The sequence below is a fragment of the Canis lupus genome, chromosome 37, assembly GCF_003254725.2.
Source record: "Canis lupus dingo isolate Sandy chromosome 37, ASM325472v2, whole genome shotgun sequence".
Lineage (NCBI taxonomy): Eukaryota > Metazoa > Chordata > Mammalia > Carnivora > Canidae > Canis > Canis lupus.
The window spans coordinates 12518078-12533529 of NC_064279.1; the positions used below are offsets into that span (position 1 = coordinate 12518078).

The 15452-nt window shown below is 37.1% G+C and overlaps 1 protein-coding gene and 2 pseudogenes across 48 annotated transcripts in view; 2 read left to right on the forward strand and 1 right to left on the reverse strand.

Moving 5' to 3' along the window:
• ABI2 (abl interactor 2) overlaps positions 1–15452 on the forward strand; it is a 119076-nt gene that overhangs the window by 11339 nt on the left and 92285 nt on the right. The gene's annotated exons all lie outside the window — the stretch shown is intronic.
• Positions 369–1998, forward strand: LOC112656776 (40S ribosomal protein S18-like; annotated as a pseudogene).
• Positions 6150–9074, reverse strand: LOC118353488 (annexin A2-like; annotated as a pseudogene).

Sequence of the window (15452 nt, forward strand, 5' to 3'; positions counted from 1 at the left end):
TAATATTATTACCATGTTTGGCAAACATGGTGTAGTATTCTATTTCACATTTCCTCAAGGCTGGGCAGTTGTTGACAAGGATGACCAGTTTTACTTTGTCATGTCTGATCATTTTCAGAGTCAGCCTCTACTCCAGCAGGCACTTTCCACTTTTTTTTTTTTTTAAGATTTTTTATTTATTTATTCATGAGAGACACGGGGGGGGGGGCGGGTGTGTGGGGAGATAGACACACACACACACACACACACACACACACACACAGAGAGACAGAGACACAGGCAGAGGGAGAAGCAGGCCCAATGCAGGGATCCCAATGTGGGACTTGATCCCGGGTCTCCAGGATCACACCCTGGGCTGAAGGCAGCATTAAACCGCTGAGCCACCAGGCTGCCCAGCACTTTCCACTTTTCATGATGAGTTGGAGCTTAGAGTTGATCAATTCCAGCAACATTTTCATCTTTTTTGGGGTCACCATCTTCCTGTCTAAGGTGCAGGATGGCCCCAACCAAGAGCAGCTGCAAGGTAGCTGGATGTGAGAAAGGTCCCTCAAGACTTTTTTACTTTGCATTTACCACACCCTTTACCAGGAGTGCTCATTCTCCAGATAGTTATATTACTGGATCTTTCACCTTTTTTATGCTTTTGACCAAATGTCAACTTATATTTTTTTGACTTAAAAGAAACCAAAACAACTTTTACTTCTTGTCTAGCTTGAAACCTGGGCACTGTGAAGATGCCAGCTTACCACTCTTGTCTTATGGACCTTGACACCAGACTCTTTGGAGTCATGGCACTGTTGCCTATCAGAAGTCAGTTCAAAGGACCCACTCGTAGAGAGACAAAAGATACAGATACTGTAGTTGAAGCCATATTTTACTTCAAGGCCAATGTCTTCTTCAAAAACTATGAGATCCCCTCTTCCACAGGATGCCCGTATCCCGCTGCTGGGGGTGCTACCATGTCTGTGGTGATCCCTAAGAAGTTCCAGTACATTCTGCGAGTACTCAACACCAATATCGATGGACGGTGGAAAATAGCCTTTGCCATCACAGCGATTAAGGGTGTGGGGCGAATATATGCTTATGTGGTGTTGAGGAAAGCAGACATTGATCTCACCAAGAGAGCTGGAGAGCTCACTGAGGATGAGGTGAAATGTGTGGTCACCATTATGCAGAATCCACGCCAGTATAAGATCCCAGACTGGGTTTTGAGTAGATAAGAGGGTGTGAAGGATGGCAAGTACAGCCAGGTCCTGGCCAATGGTCTGGACAACGAACTTCGTGAAGATCTGGAGAGACAAGAAGATTTGGGCCAACAGGGGGCTGCACCACTAACTGGAGACTTCATGTCTGAGGCCAGCACACCAAGACCACAGGGTGCCTTGGTCACACCATTGGTGTGTTCAAGAAAAAATAAACCTGTAGGTCTTGTCTATTAATAAATAGTTTATACATCTAAAAAAAAAAAAGAGAACAAAACAAAAATCAAAATAAAACAAAAAAAACTATGAGATTCCAAAAAGCCAAGGTGCAAAAGAAATTTATACCCTGGGAATCACTAATTTTCCATTCCTGGAGAGCCTGGTTTTCCACTTAATGCAATTTATGTTAAACCTGCAAACAAAGAGGAAAATAAGGTGATAAGAACCTACTTAAAAGCAGCTCTCTTGTTCTCTCTTAAAAGAGACAAGAGACTGAGACTTTGTGAGAAAGTTTTTGGTCCTCAGAATGATAAACTAGCAAGTGGTGGACTTGCTTCGTGAAAAGACGGTTCATGAACAACAGCCTTTCAGGACCTGGACAGTGAAAGGAGCTTGGGCAGATAGTTTCCACAGCCGTGGGCAGCATTTTACACCAAGATATACACAATTCTTTGCCTTTATCTGATAGTTTTATACAGAAGAGAGAAGAGAGCATGTTGAAGAGCTCTTTATCCAGAATTTGGGTGGGGGAGGGAAGAATGGGTTGTTGAAGGGTGATTTGAAATTTTCTGGAATATTAAGCTAGTAGTACTTAATAAGTAATAATAAATTTGTAACAATCCAAAAAAACCAAAAACTTTTAAAAATTATTTTTTAATCTCAGTTTAATTAGATAATGTTATATTAGTTTCACATGGAAAATGTAGTGATTCAACGATTCTATACATTACTCACTGCTTATCGCAATAAGTGTATTCTTAATCGTTTTCATCTGTTTCACCCATCCTCCTACCTACCTCCCCTTTGGTAACCATTTGTTCTATTTTTTTAAAGATTCATTTATTTATTCATGATAGACATAGAGGCAGAGACACAGGCAGAGGGAGAAGCAAGCTCCCCACAAGGAGCCCGATGTGGGACTCAATCTCAGGACCCTGGGGTGTCCCTGTTCTCTATATTTAAGAGAGTTTTTTTGCTTGTTTCTTTTCTTCCTTCATTTTGTTTTGTTTCTTAAATTCATATTTAAGGATGTGAATTTCACATATGAGTGAAATCATATATTTGTCTCTCTCTGACTTATTTCACTTAGTGATATACTATCTAGCTCCATCAATGTTGTTGGAAAGAGCAAGATTTCATTCTTTTTTATGGGTAATAGTCAACAGTAACAACATTTTTCTTTCTTTAAGTGAGCTTTGTGCCCAATATGCCTCTCGAACTCACAACCCTGAGATTGAGTCACATGCTCTACTGACTGAGCCAGTCAGGCACTTCATACCACATCTTCTTTATCCACTCATCTATCAATGGACATTTGTGTTGCTTCCATAATTTGGTGGTTGTAAATAATGCTGCAATACATATAGGGGTGCATATATCTTTTTGCATTAGTGTGTTAATATTCTTTGGTTAAATATGCAGTAGTGGAATTACTGAATCCTATGGTAATTCTATTCTTAGTTTTTTGAGGAATCTCCATACTGTTTTCCACAGTGTCTAAACCAGTTTGCAGTCCCACCAACAGTGTACAAGAGTTCCCTTTTCTCCACATCCTTGCCAACACTGTTGTTTCTTGTATTAATTGATTTTAGCTATTCTGATTAGGTATGAGGTGATATCTCAGTATGGTTTTGATTTACATTTCAAAATTTACATTTGATGATTAGTGATGTTGAGCATCTCTTCGTGTATCTGTTGGCCATCTTTTTTGGAGAAATGTCTGTTCACATCAACTGCCCATTTTTCACTTGGATTATTTGTTGTTTTTTTTTTTTTTTTTTGGTGTTGATTTGTATAAGTTCCTTGTCTAGTTTGGATATTAACCCTTTATTGAATATATCATTTGCAAATATCTTTTCCCATTCAGTAGGACATCTTTTAGCTTAGTAATTGTATGGGATTGTTTTCTTAATTTCTATTTCTGCTTCATTCTTGGTATATAAATATGTAACAGATTTCTGTATTTTGATGTTATAATCTGCAACTGAACTGATTTCATTTATTAGTTATAGCAATTTTTTGGTAGAGTTCTTAGGGTTTTCTACATATAGTATCAGATAACAGGATACAAACAGTGAAAGTCATCTGCAAATAGTGAGGGATCTTTTTTCACTAGTTTGGATGCCTTTTATTTCTTTTTTTGTTGTCTGATTGCTGAGGCTAAGACTTCCAGTACTATGTTGAATAAAAATGGTGAGAGTGGACATCCTTACCTTGTTTTTGAAAAGCTGTTAGTGTTTCACAGTTGAGGATGATGTTAGCTTTGGATTTTTCATTTAAGGACTTTATTATGTTGAGATATGTTCCCTCCAGACCTACTTTGTTGAGTGGTTTTTTTTTTTGGTGTGTGTGTGTGTTGAGTGTTTTTATCATGAATTGATATTGTACTTTGTCAGATGCTTTTTCTGTGTCTGTTGAAATAATCATATAGTTTCTATCTTTTCTCTTGAAGTGATGTATTTTGTTGATTTTTCGCAAATATTGAACCACCCTTACATCCCAGGAATTAATCCCGCTTGATTGTGGTGAATGATTTTTTAAGCGTGTTGTTGGATTTGGTTTGCTAATATATTGTTGAGGATTTTTGTATCTATGTTTATCAGAGATATTAGTCTGTAAATTCTCTCTTTTTTTTTTTTTTTGTGATGTCAATATGGCTTTGGTATCAGGATAATGCTGATTTCGTAGAATGAATTTGGAAGCTTTCATCGCTTTTCTGGTTTTTTGGAGTGGTTTGAGAAGAGGCATTAATTCTTCTTTAATTAAAAATTTTTTAAAAAGATTTATTTACTTATTTTTATTTTTTTATTTTTTTAATTTTTATTTATTTATGATAGTCACACAGAGAGAGAGAGAGGCAGAGACACAGGCAGAGGGAGAAGCAGGCTCCATGCACCGGGAGGCCAACGTGGGATTCGATCCAGGGTCTCCCTGGTCACACCCTGGGCCAAAGACAGGCACCAAACCGCTGCGCCACCCAGGGATCCCTAAAAGATTTATTTATTAGAGAGTACGTGTGTGTATGTTCACAGGCAGGAGAGCAGCAGAGGGAGGGGGAGAAGATGTGGGGCTTGATCTTAGGACCCTGGGATCATAACCTGAGTCAAAGGCAGCTGCTTAACTGAGCTACCCAGGCACCCATAAAAACATTTTTTTTAAGTAGGCTCCATGCCCCAAGTGGGGATCAACCTCACAACCCTGAGATCAAGAATTGTATGCTCCACTGACTGAACTAGCCAGGTGCCCTGGTATTCCTATTTAAATGTCGGTGGAATTCACCTTTGGAGACATCTGGTCCAAATGTCACCTTCCTTGATGACCCTTCTTGGTCTATGTAAAGTTGTAACATACTTCTGCCCTTTGTTTGCTCCCTTTTTTACTTGTACTTTTCTTTCTATGCTTTCTTTTCTTTTCTTTTTTTAAAGATTTTATTTATTTATTCATGATAGACATAGACAGAGAGAGAGAGAGAGAGAGGCAGACACACAGAGGGAGAAGCAGGCTCCATGCAGGGAGCCTGACACGGGACTCGATCCCGGGACTCCAGGATCGCGCCCTGGGCTAAAGGCAGGCGCTAAACCACTGAGCCACTCAGGGATCCCTGCTTTATTTTTCTTAATATTACTTACCATTTTACCTATAATGTGTCTTATTTATTTGCCTCTGTCTCCCCTGGCTGGTGAGCTATGAGGGCAGGAAGTATTTCCCACCTCCCACTAGACAGGGAGGGCCTGGAGAGAGAGAATCTTAAGCAGTCTACACCCCAGTGTGAAGTTCAGTGGGAGTCTCAGTCTTACAACCCTGAGATCATGACCTGAACCAAAATCAAAAGTCAGATGTTTAGCCTACTGAGCCACCCAGGCATCCCCAAAAGGAGTCTTTTTCATTGTCAGTATCTGGAACAGTGCCTGGGACAAAACAGGCATTCAATAAATATTTGTAAAAAGAATAAGGCTTTTTTTCTTATAAGCTGTAGAAAATATCCGTGGCAGTAATGAAATAAATGAGTTTTCCAAAATGGAAGAGTTTGTACTTGTGTGTACAGGTAAATGAAGCTGGTGAATACTTTTCATTTATCCAGGATATTTAATATAGATGTGACCAACAGAATTGTAAGTGGTATTTCACATGTGGCTAATGCTTTGGAGTTAATTCTGCAGTTCACTTCCTTGCACTTTGTGCATGGCTTATTCTATAGTGGATGCTCATTAAATGTCTTAATAGATCTCTAACTTCTTGTATAGTGAGTAAGGGAGATATTTCCATTTTCATTTATTTACTTTTTAAAAAGATTTATTTTAGAGAGAAAGATCATGAGTAGGAGAGGTGGTGGAGTGGGAAGAAACCCAAGCTGACTGTGTGCTGAAATTGGAGCCCAATGCAGGGGTGGATCCCACAACCCTGAGATCACAACTTGAGCTGAAACCGAGAGTCAGGTGCTCAACTGACTGCCACCAAGGTGCCCCAAGATACTCCTGTTTTTGAAAATCAGTTAAGTAAACTCAAACTTAGTTGTGATTGCTAAACTAAAATTTTGCAAAGATAGGAATTGTGTTCAGTTTTTTTTTTGCCTGTGTGCTCTGTCCTTTGTTGAATAAAATGATTGAAATTATATTTTCTACCATTAAATTTTTTTACATATATATTTTTTTCTTCATTCAAGAAATAGTATTCATGCTAGAAATCATTGTTAACTCATGGAGTTGTCTAATTCTACCATTTTGATTGCTATGAGGAGCCTCTGTTTACTGAATTCTGAATTAGTGGGGTTTGGACTAAATATAACGTGGCAGTACTTTCCTTTTGTTGTTCTTGCTGACTGCTATTTGGCTTTATCCATTTATCTATTGAAGACTTTGAATAGAGGCAAGGAGATGCATTGTTAGGGACTTCCAGAACCTACAAAACAAGATTGAATAAGGGAAGTAACAAAGGATGCCAGGCCTTTTCAATATGTAGTACAAGTCTTCTGCCAGGAGATCGCATTTGAATAATGATCCCTTCTCTTCTCCCTTAAAACCTTTTATTCTAGAAGAACAGACCGGGTTCAGAAAAAGAATTTGAGTAACTTAGTTTAATATATAGTACTATTTTTGAGAGAAGAAGAAATTAAAATTTATTGATGTTAAGTTTATAGTTTCTAGGTTTTTGTTCTCTGCACATTTGCTTATATGAAACACATACAATTACAAATTTTATTCATGTGCAAATAGCAAAACCTCCATATAACATAAACTTAATGTTAGCAGTTTGGTTTGCAGTGTAGATGTGTTATATACATGTAATGACAAGGCATTGTATCCCAACTTTTTCTTGAAGTGAATAAAGACTGGGTCTCATGTATTATTAACATGACTTTTAGAAAAAGATTAGAGTTTGATTAATTCAAATTGTTTTAATACTATTTGATTTTTTTTTTAAATTTTTATTTATTTATGATAGTCACACAGAGAGAGAGAGAGAGAGACACAGGCAGAGGGAGAAGCAGGCTCCATGTACCGGGAGCCCGACGTGGGATTTGATCCAGGGTCTCCCGGATCGCGCCCTGGGCCAAAGGCAGGCGCCAAACCACTGCGCCACCCAGGGATCCCTACTATTTGATGTTATACAGACTCTCTTGATACAAAATATGTAAATTAGGTCAAGTCATTTTGGCTACTAATGATCCCGGTCTCCTCTCTTTCTAAATATAACAGTTGTCATCAGTTTGTTAAAAACCCTATTTGATTTTTTTTTGGGTTTTGTTTTATTTTAAACAACATTGACATAACACAAAACATACCATTTTAACCATTTTAAAGTGTAAAATTCTGTGTTTTTAAATATATTTACAGAATTGTGCGACCAATACCAAATCTAATTTCAGAACTTTTGCATTATCCCAGAGAAAACTTCTACTCATTAGTCACTCCACATTTCCCTGTCCCTGCACAGCCTGACAAAAATAAATCTACTTTCTGTCTCTATTTGCCTATTTTGGGCATTTAATATAAATGGAAACATAATATGTGTCCTTTTCTGTGTGTCTTATTTCACTTAATATAATAATATTTTCTGCATTAATCCATGTTGTAACATGTTTCAGCACAGGCATGCCCTAGAGACATTGGAGTTTGGTTCCAGAGCGCTGCAAGACTGCAAAAAGTACAATAAAGCAAGTCAAATGAATTTTTTGGTTTCTCAGTACATATGAAATTATTTTTACACTGTAGTCTGTTGAGTGTGTAGTAGCATTACATCTAAAAAATATTGTACTTTTTGTTTAAAAATGCTTTATTGCTAGGGTGCCTGCCTGGCTCAGTTGGTAGAGCATGGGACTTTGAATCCTGAGGTTGTGAGTTTGGACCCCACATTAGGCTTAGAGATCACTTTAAAAAAATAGTTCATTGCTAAAAAAATTCTAACCATCATCCGAGTTTACAGAGAGTCATAATTATTGGTCACAGATTACCATAACAAATATAATAAAAATGATAAAATTTGAAATTGTCAGAATTACCAAAATGTGACAGAGACATGAAGTGAGCAGATGCTGTTGGGAAAATGGCACCTATTGACATGTTTGATGCAGGATTGCTACAAAACCTTAATCTAAAAAAACAAAAAAAATCTCCAAAATGGTATCTATGAAGCACAATAGAATGAGATATGGCTCTACTTCATTCCTTTCTATGGACAGGTAATATTTCATTATATGGATAGACCACATTTTGTTTATCCATTCATCAGTTGATGAATATTTGGGTTGTTTCCACCTTTAATGGAGTCCCCTTGCCCTTCATGGAGTCATACATTTGGTTGGCAAAATGCATTGTTCTGAATGCACTGGACCAGGTTCAGGAAGCATTTTTGAGGTCTCCTTTGGCCGCCTCCTTAATGTTCTCCAGCATGTCATTAGGGCTGTAGCTCTTGTATCTTTCAAATACTTTCTGGAGGTGACCCACACTCCTCTCAGTCATGATGCTGATCTACTTGGGCACATCAGTTCCTTTCCTCTTCACTTCAGCATCATAGAGATCCCAGGCATCTTGGTTAGTCAGTTCATAATCAATGAATTTCATAATCAGTGACTATCTTCTGCTCTTCTGCCCTTTGCAAGGGCAACCATCAGCTTGCGGAAGTCACCAGATGTGTCAGAAATGATGTCCTTCTCCAGATCAGTCTTGCACATTTCCTTGTAGACTCTTTATTTCCTGAAGTTCTTGGTTGGTCCTTGAGCAGATGATTTCATTGAGGGAATCATCAGTCCCCCTAATGTTAATTTCCTTCATGGAGGTTTTCAGCTCAGAAGCATCATACTGAGCAGGTGTTTTCAGTAGGCCCAAAATCATGGTCTCTAGGTGGCCTGACAAGGCTGACCTCAGTGCTGATGCAGGTTCCTTTTTGGTCCTTCTCTGGTAGGCAAAAGGCAGTAGCCTTTCTCTGTTCATTGCTGCAGTTGGTCAAAATGTTGGCAGTGGTGACCTCATCCACACCTTTGGTCTTGATGGCCATTTCATTGTTCAGAGCATAACGCTCAGCATCAAAATTGGTGTATACTTTGACCAGCCCATATGCACTTGGGGGCATGGACTGATCACCTTCCAAGCTGAGCTTGCAGAGAATTTCGTGAACAGTAGACATTTTGAAAGAAGCTGGACCGGGTGCTGAGAGCTGCGAGTGCCCTCAGTTGTAGAACCAGAAATTCTGTTCTTATGTCTTCAAGTTCATTAATCTTTTTTTGTTCTTGTAACCTCTTCTGTCTATATCGGATGTATTTTGTCTCAGACGTTATAGTTTTCATTTCTGGGAGTTGTTTGGTTCATTTTATATTGGCTAGGTCTTTGCTTACCTTTTTAAATGCACAGATATGGCTATAATAATTATTTTAATGTCCTTGTTGCTAATTTTAACATTTGTGTCCATTCTAGATTGGCTTCAATTACCTTTTCTCCTCATTATCAGTATATTTTCCTCCTTTTTTTTTTTACCTTGGTAATCTCTGATTACTACTTTTTGTCATTATTAATTTACTTGATCTTTATCATCCTATAAATTGTTCTTAAGCTTTATTCTTGAATGCAGTTAAGTTGCTTGAAAACTATTTGATCCTTTTGTGCCTTTTATAATTTGTTTGGTGTGAACGGTGGAGTTTTTTAGTCTGAGCTAATTATTCCCCAGTACTGAGAAGGCAACTTCTCTTTGTATAACCAGTGCCCCGTGAATTGAGAGCTTTTCCATTTTGGCTGGTAGGACCACACACTATTCCCTAACTTGTATGAGGACCAGGCACTCTTCATTATAATCCTCTTGGTTGATTCTCTCTGCACCCCTGGATAGTTTTCTCTTATGCATGTATTGATCAATCAATATTTTGCTGAATACTAAAAGGAGGCCCTCTGCACATGTCTGGATTTCTCTGTGCAACAGTATGTTGCTTTTGACTTATGAATTGTATTTACACATCTTCCTAGCTTCTTGCCTCTCTGTTGACTGAACTCCAACTTCTGCCAACTGTACCAGTAATATCTATTTTAGCAGAATTCTTTTCTTCTTCCAATCTAGGATCCTGTTTGGTATTTTTTATTATATTTATTTGTCATGTCATGACATGTCATGTTCTTAATCTAGAACAATTCCTTACTTTTCTATATTTTCAACACATGGACATTTTCTAAGGGTATATGCCAGTGTTTTGTTTTGCTTTTTTTTTTCTTTAGGTTGTCCTTCAATTTGGGTTTTTCTGATTGTTTCCCTGTGATAACATTTAGTTATGCATTTTTGTATATTAGGCAGCAAGTGGTGATAATAGGTTCTCAGCATAGTGCATTATATATTAGGAGTGTGTGCCATTATTGGGGATGTTAAATTTGTCTGCTTGTTTCAGCTGCATTTATCATATCATATGTCTGTTAATGTAAAGGTACTTTTTTTCCCTTTTTAAATGATTTTCTCACATTACTTTTCATATACACTTATGATTTTTGCCTGAGACGGTTATTGCTTTGGTAGTTATAAAATGATATATTCATTTGATAGTTGAATGGGGAAATGAATGGGGGATTACATTTCTGTTCTAGCTGTGGTTTGTACTGGCCAGAATAGTGTGGGAACATTAGGTGTTTCTGTGGCTTTGTTGCATTGTCCATTTACTAGGTTCATGAGTATTGAGTGCTAAGATGTGGTACATACACTTTTTGGATGATTCACATTCACTAAGTATGATGGGGTTCTAGGTTCATCAGTAATTATATGCTGATTTCCTGATCATAGCATAATAAGATGGTGTGTTTCTCAGATTAAGAGTTTCCAGTGGTTGCATTCTGTTTATTCTCACATCTCTAATTGTTTTAGATACATCTGCTCTGTGTGGGGCAATTTGGTGATTTTGTTATGTATATAGCTGGAGGTGCATCCTAGAACTTATTCCTCTAGTGTTTTCTATTATTTTCTACTGTTTGGGAAACAGTGCCTTGTACAGATTTCTTAAAGTGAGTGTGGCTCTTTCCCCCAGCTTTATTGAGATATAATTGATATATAACATTTGTAAGTTTAAGGTGTACACTTGATGACTTGATACGTGTATATGTTGTGAAATGATTGCCACAATAGGATCATACCCCTATCATGTCACATACTTACTGTTTTCTCGGAGGCAGCAATGAGCACATTTAAGATTTACTCTTTTAGCAACTTTCAAGTATATGATATTTTAACTGTAATCACCATGGTGTACTTTAGATTCTCAGAACTTAATTCATTTTAGAACTAGAAGTTTGTACCATTTGACTGGTACCTTCCCACTTCCCTTACTGTACAGCATTTGGCAGTCACCATTCTATTCTCTGTTTTTACGAGTTTGACTATTTTAAATTTCACATTTAAGTGAGATCAGACAGTATACATCTCTCTCTAACTTATTTCACTAAGCATAATGCCCTCCAGGTCCACTCATGTTGTTGCAAATGGCAGGAATTTCTTCTTTCTCATGGCTGAATAGTATTCCTGTGTGTGTGTGTGTGTGTGTGTGTGTGTGTGTGTGAGAGAGAGAGACAGAGAGAGAGAGAGAAGGACATTTTCTTTATTCATCTTTAGATGAACACAGGTTATTTCCTTATCTTGGCTGTTGTGAATAATGTTGCAGTAAACATGTGAGTGCAGATACCTCTTTGAGATAGTGGTTTCATTTTCTTTGTGTATATACACAGAAGTGGGAATGCTGGATCTTTTGGCAGTTTTTTTTTTTTTAAGATTATTTATTCATGAGAGACACAGAGAGAGAGAGAGAGAGAGAGAGGCAGAGACACAGGCAGAGGGAGAAGCAGGCTCCATGCAGGGAGCCTGACGCGGGACTCGATCCCGGGTCTCCAGGATTACGCCCTGAGCTGAAGGTAGTGCTAAACTGCTGAGCCCACGGGCTGCCCTCATTTGGTAGTTCTATTTTTAACTTTTTGAGGAACCTCCATCCTCCTTCCCATAGTGGGTATACTAATTTACATTCTCAGCAACAGTGTACAAAGGTTCCCTTTCTCCACATCTTCGCCAACACTTGTTTTTTTCTTTATGGTAGCCATTCTAGCAGGTGTGAGGTAATATATCATTGTAGTTTTGATTTGCCTTTCCTTGATGATTAGTGTTGTGTTGAGCATCTTTTTGTGTACCTTTTGGCCATTTGTGTATTTTCTTTGGAAAAATGTATATTCAATTTCTATACCTATTTTTTGTCCAGTTTGTGGTTTTGCTCTTGATTTGTAGGAGTTCCTTATATAGCTTGAATATTAACCTCTTATTGGATATATGATTTGCAGATATTTCATTCTGTCGCCTTTTCATTTTGTTGATTTTTTTTTTCTGTATAAAAGCCTTTATTTTAATGTAGTTTTACTTGTTCCTTTTTACTTTTGTTGCTTGTGCTTTTAGTGTCACATCCAAAAATCAGTTGCGAAGATCCACATCAAGGAGCTTCTCCCTGTGTTTTCTTTTAGGAGTTTTATAGTTTCAGGTCTTATGTTATACACCTTTACTCCATGTTGAGTTAATTTTTGTGAATGGTGTAGGATGGAGTCCAATTTCATTTTTAAATCTGTGTTTATCCAGTTTTCCCAGCACAATTTATTGAAGAGACTATCCTTTACCTATTGAGTATTCTTGGCTTATTTGTCAAAATATTGGTTGACTGTAGATGTGAAGATTTCTTTCTGGCTCTTGATTCTGTTCCATTGACATATCTATTTTTATGTCAGTATAATAGTGTTTTTATTACTCTAACTTTATAATACATTTTAAAGTCAGGAAGTATTGGGGGCACCTGGGTGGCTCAGTGATTGTGTTTTCCTTTGGCTTAGGTCCTGATCCTGTAGTCATGGGATCAAGTCCAGATCAGGCTCCCTACAGGGGAGCCTGCTTCTTCCTCTGCCTGTGTCTCTGCCTCTCTCTGTGTGTCTCTCGTGAATAAATAAATAGAATCTTAAAAAAAAAAAAAAAAGTCAGGAAATGTGATGCCTTCAGCTTTCTTCTTTCTTAGGTTTACTTTGCCTCTTTAGGGTCTTTCATTTCACATGAATTTTAGGATTGTTTTTTCTATTTCTGTGAAAAATGTGGCACTATTTCTTGTAACTGAATCTTGAGTGATTACCCACCCACCCCACGCCCCAAGACCTAACATAATGCTCACTGTTTAATTGAATTGTCATGGTGTTTTTAATTTTTTTTCTTGCCCTTGCAAACAGTGATACTTGGTAGGTTGTCATTAAAACATTTGTCGGTAGTCTTTGGGTATGGAGAGAGATTGTGATGTATTTAAGTTTGTGCTGTGCTACTGCTTATTATTTTTGCTCTTGAGGTATAACTGGCGTCAATATTATTAGCTTTAACTGTACAGCATAATGGTTTGATATTTGTATATGTTGGAAAACTACCACCACAGTAAGTCTGGTTAACATTTATCACCATACATGAAGAGTTCTTTTCCTTGTGAGAGAAGTTTTAAGATCTATCTTAGCAACTTTAATGTATAATACAGTATTATTAACTATGATTACCAAGGTATACATTCTGTTCTTATGACTTATTTATGTGCTACTGGTTATTAAGTCTCTAATTAATCTCTCTTCCCTTTGAATTAGAGTATAGTAGTGTCATTTGTTTTTTTCCATTTATAAAGCACAGGTGGAGGATCATGGTCGAAGGGCCTTTGATGACTTATCTAGCCTGTTAGGCCTTCCATCTTGATTTTTTTTTTAAGATTTTATCTATTAGAGCACAAGCTGGGTGGAAGGGGAGAGCAGCAGGCAGAGGGAGAGGGACAAGAAAGCTCTCACTGAGCAGGGTGCCCCGTGTGGGGTTCAGTCCCAGGACCCTGAGATTATGACCTGAGCCAAAGGCAGCTGCTTAACTGAGCCACCCAGGTCCCCTTTCTATCTTTAATTTTTATTTACCTTTATGATCATCTATGCTTTAGTATTTTTCCTCGTTATGGACTTTTTTCCTGTGGGTATAAAGGCATAAATATGAAAAGGAAAATCAATCCGTAAATAATTGTTTCAGTGTTTGTAATTAAGTTACAGATTATTTCGGAATTGTGGAGAAAATACACAGGTTCTCAGATGGCCTCATTTTGTTAGATTTGAGTTTAATATTTTCAAGTTTTTGTTAATCCAAGTATAAATAGAACTAATTCAGAATTTAGATGTGTTTTAGGGTGATTAGGTGGCTCAGTTAAGCATCCAACTCTTGATTTTAGCTCAGGTTATGATGTCAGGGTTGTGAGATCGAGCCCTATGTTGGGCTCTGTGCTGGGGGGTGGAACCTGTTTAAGATTCTGTTTTCCTCTCCATCTGCCCTTCTCCTTCTCTAAAAAACAAACAAACAAAAAAACCCCAAAAAACAAAAAAACGAATCTAGATGTATTTCTGATTTCCTGTGACTTGAAATGCCAAGTGTTACTGTTGACTGGTTATTACCCAGATGTTCCTTAATGATAAAACTTTGGTCTTTGTTTAGAAAGAATCTTATCTAGTAGCTTAATGTTACTGTCTCACTATTGCAAATGAAGATTGACATGAATGTTACTGTTCATAGAAAGGGCAGCTAATTTTTAATGATAATTCAAAAAAATTCCAGCTGGGCTAGTAATTGCTTTTAAGTAGTGAAAATATATTGTAATGAAAATCTAAAGATGCATATAATTTTTGTAAATATTTTCTTTTTTAAAGCATTATTTTATTTATTTTAGTTATTAATTTATTATTAAATATTTACTTATTTATTTATGTTTTAATTTCATTTTTAATCTCTATACCTAACGTGGAGCTTGAACTCATGATCCTAAGATCAAGAGTCACATGCTCTACCAAGCCAGCCAGGTGCCCCTACATACTTTCTTTTTTTTATGAGATGAGGTTGCTTCTGAGAAAAATTTGTTTATAATGTAACTCTCTATAATGTGGACTTTCCTCAACAAGATTTCAGAATAATTATTTCCCAACTACTTAAATCTTTGAGAAATTTAGTGTTGCAGACATACACAAACCAGAGAAGTCTGTCATAAGCTATTTTTGTGTTTGGCATTTTTTTCAAGTTTGTACTAACAGAAAATACTTTGTTGTATCTTTGAGGGAAATAATTCTACTTGTGGACATAAGGAACTAGTAAGCATGTCTATCACCATTGTGTGGGATATACCATGTTGCTGGCTGAATAAATACATCAACTATAAGAAGGAAAGTGAGGAGTGGAGAAACAGTAACTTGCTCTATTTTAGGTTTATCCATTGCTGGAGCTGTATAATCATAAATACAGCACATTTCTTCTTTTCATAGTTCCTAAGATCTTTGATTGCTCTATTTTACTGTCTTTTGTTAAGCCATATATGTATTTTTCACTCTCATTTTTAGCTTAAGGTGGTGTAAATTTGTGCTGTTATCCCATCTTTTTTTTTTTTTGAAATCTCTTTCATTTAACATTTTGCCTTTGAGAGAAGTGACAGTGACCTGTAAGGTAGGAAACAGTGAGCTACCTTACTCTGGGGAGAGCAGGTTATAAGATAGTAAA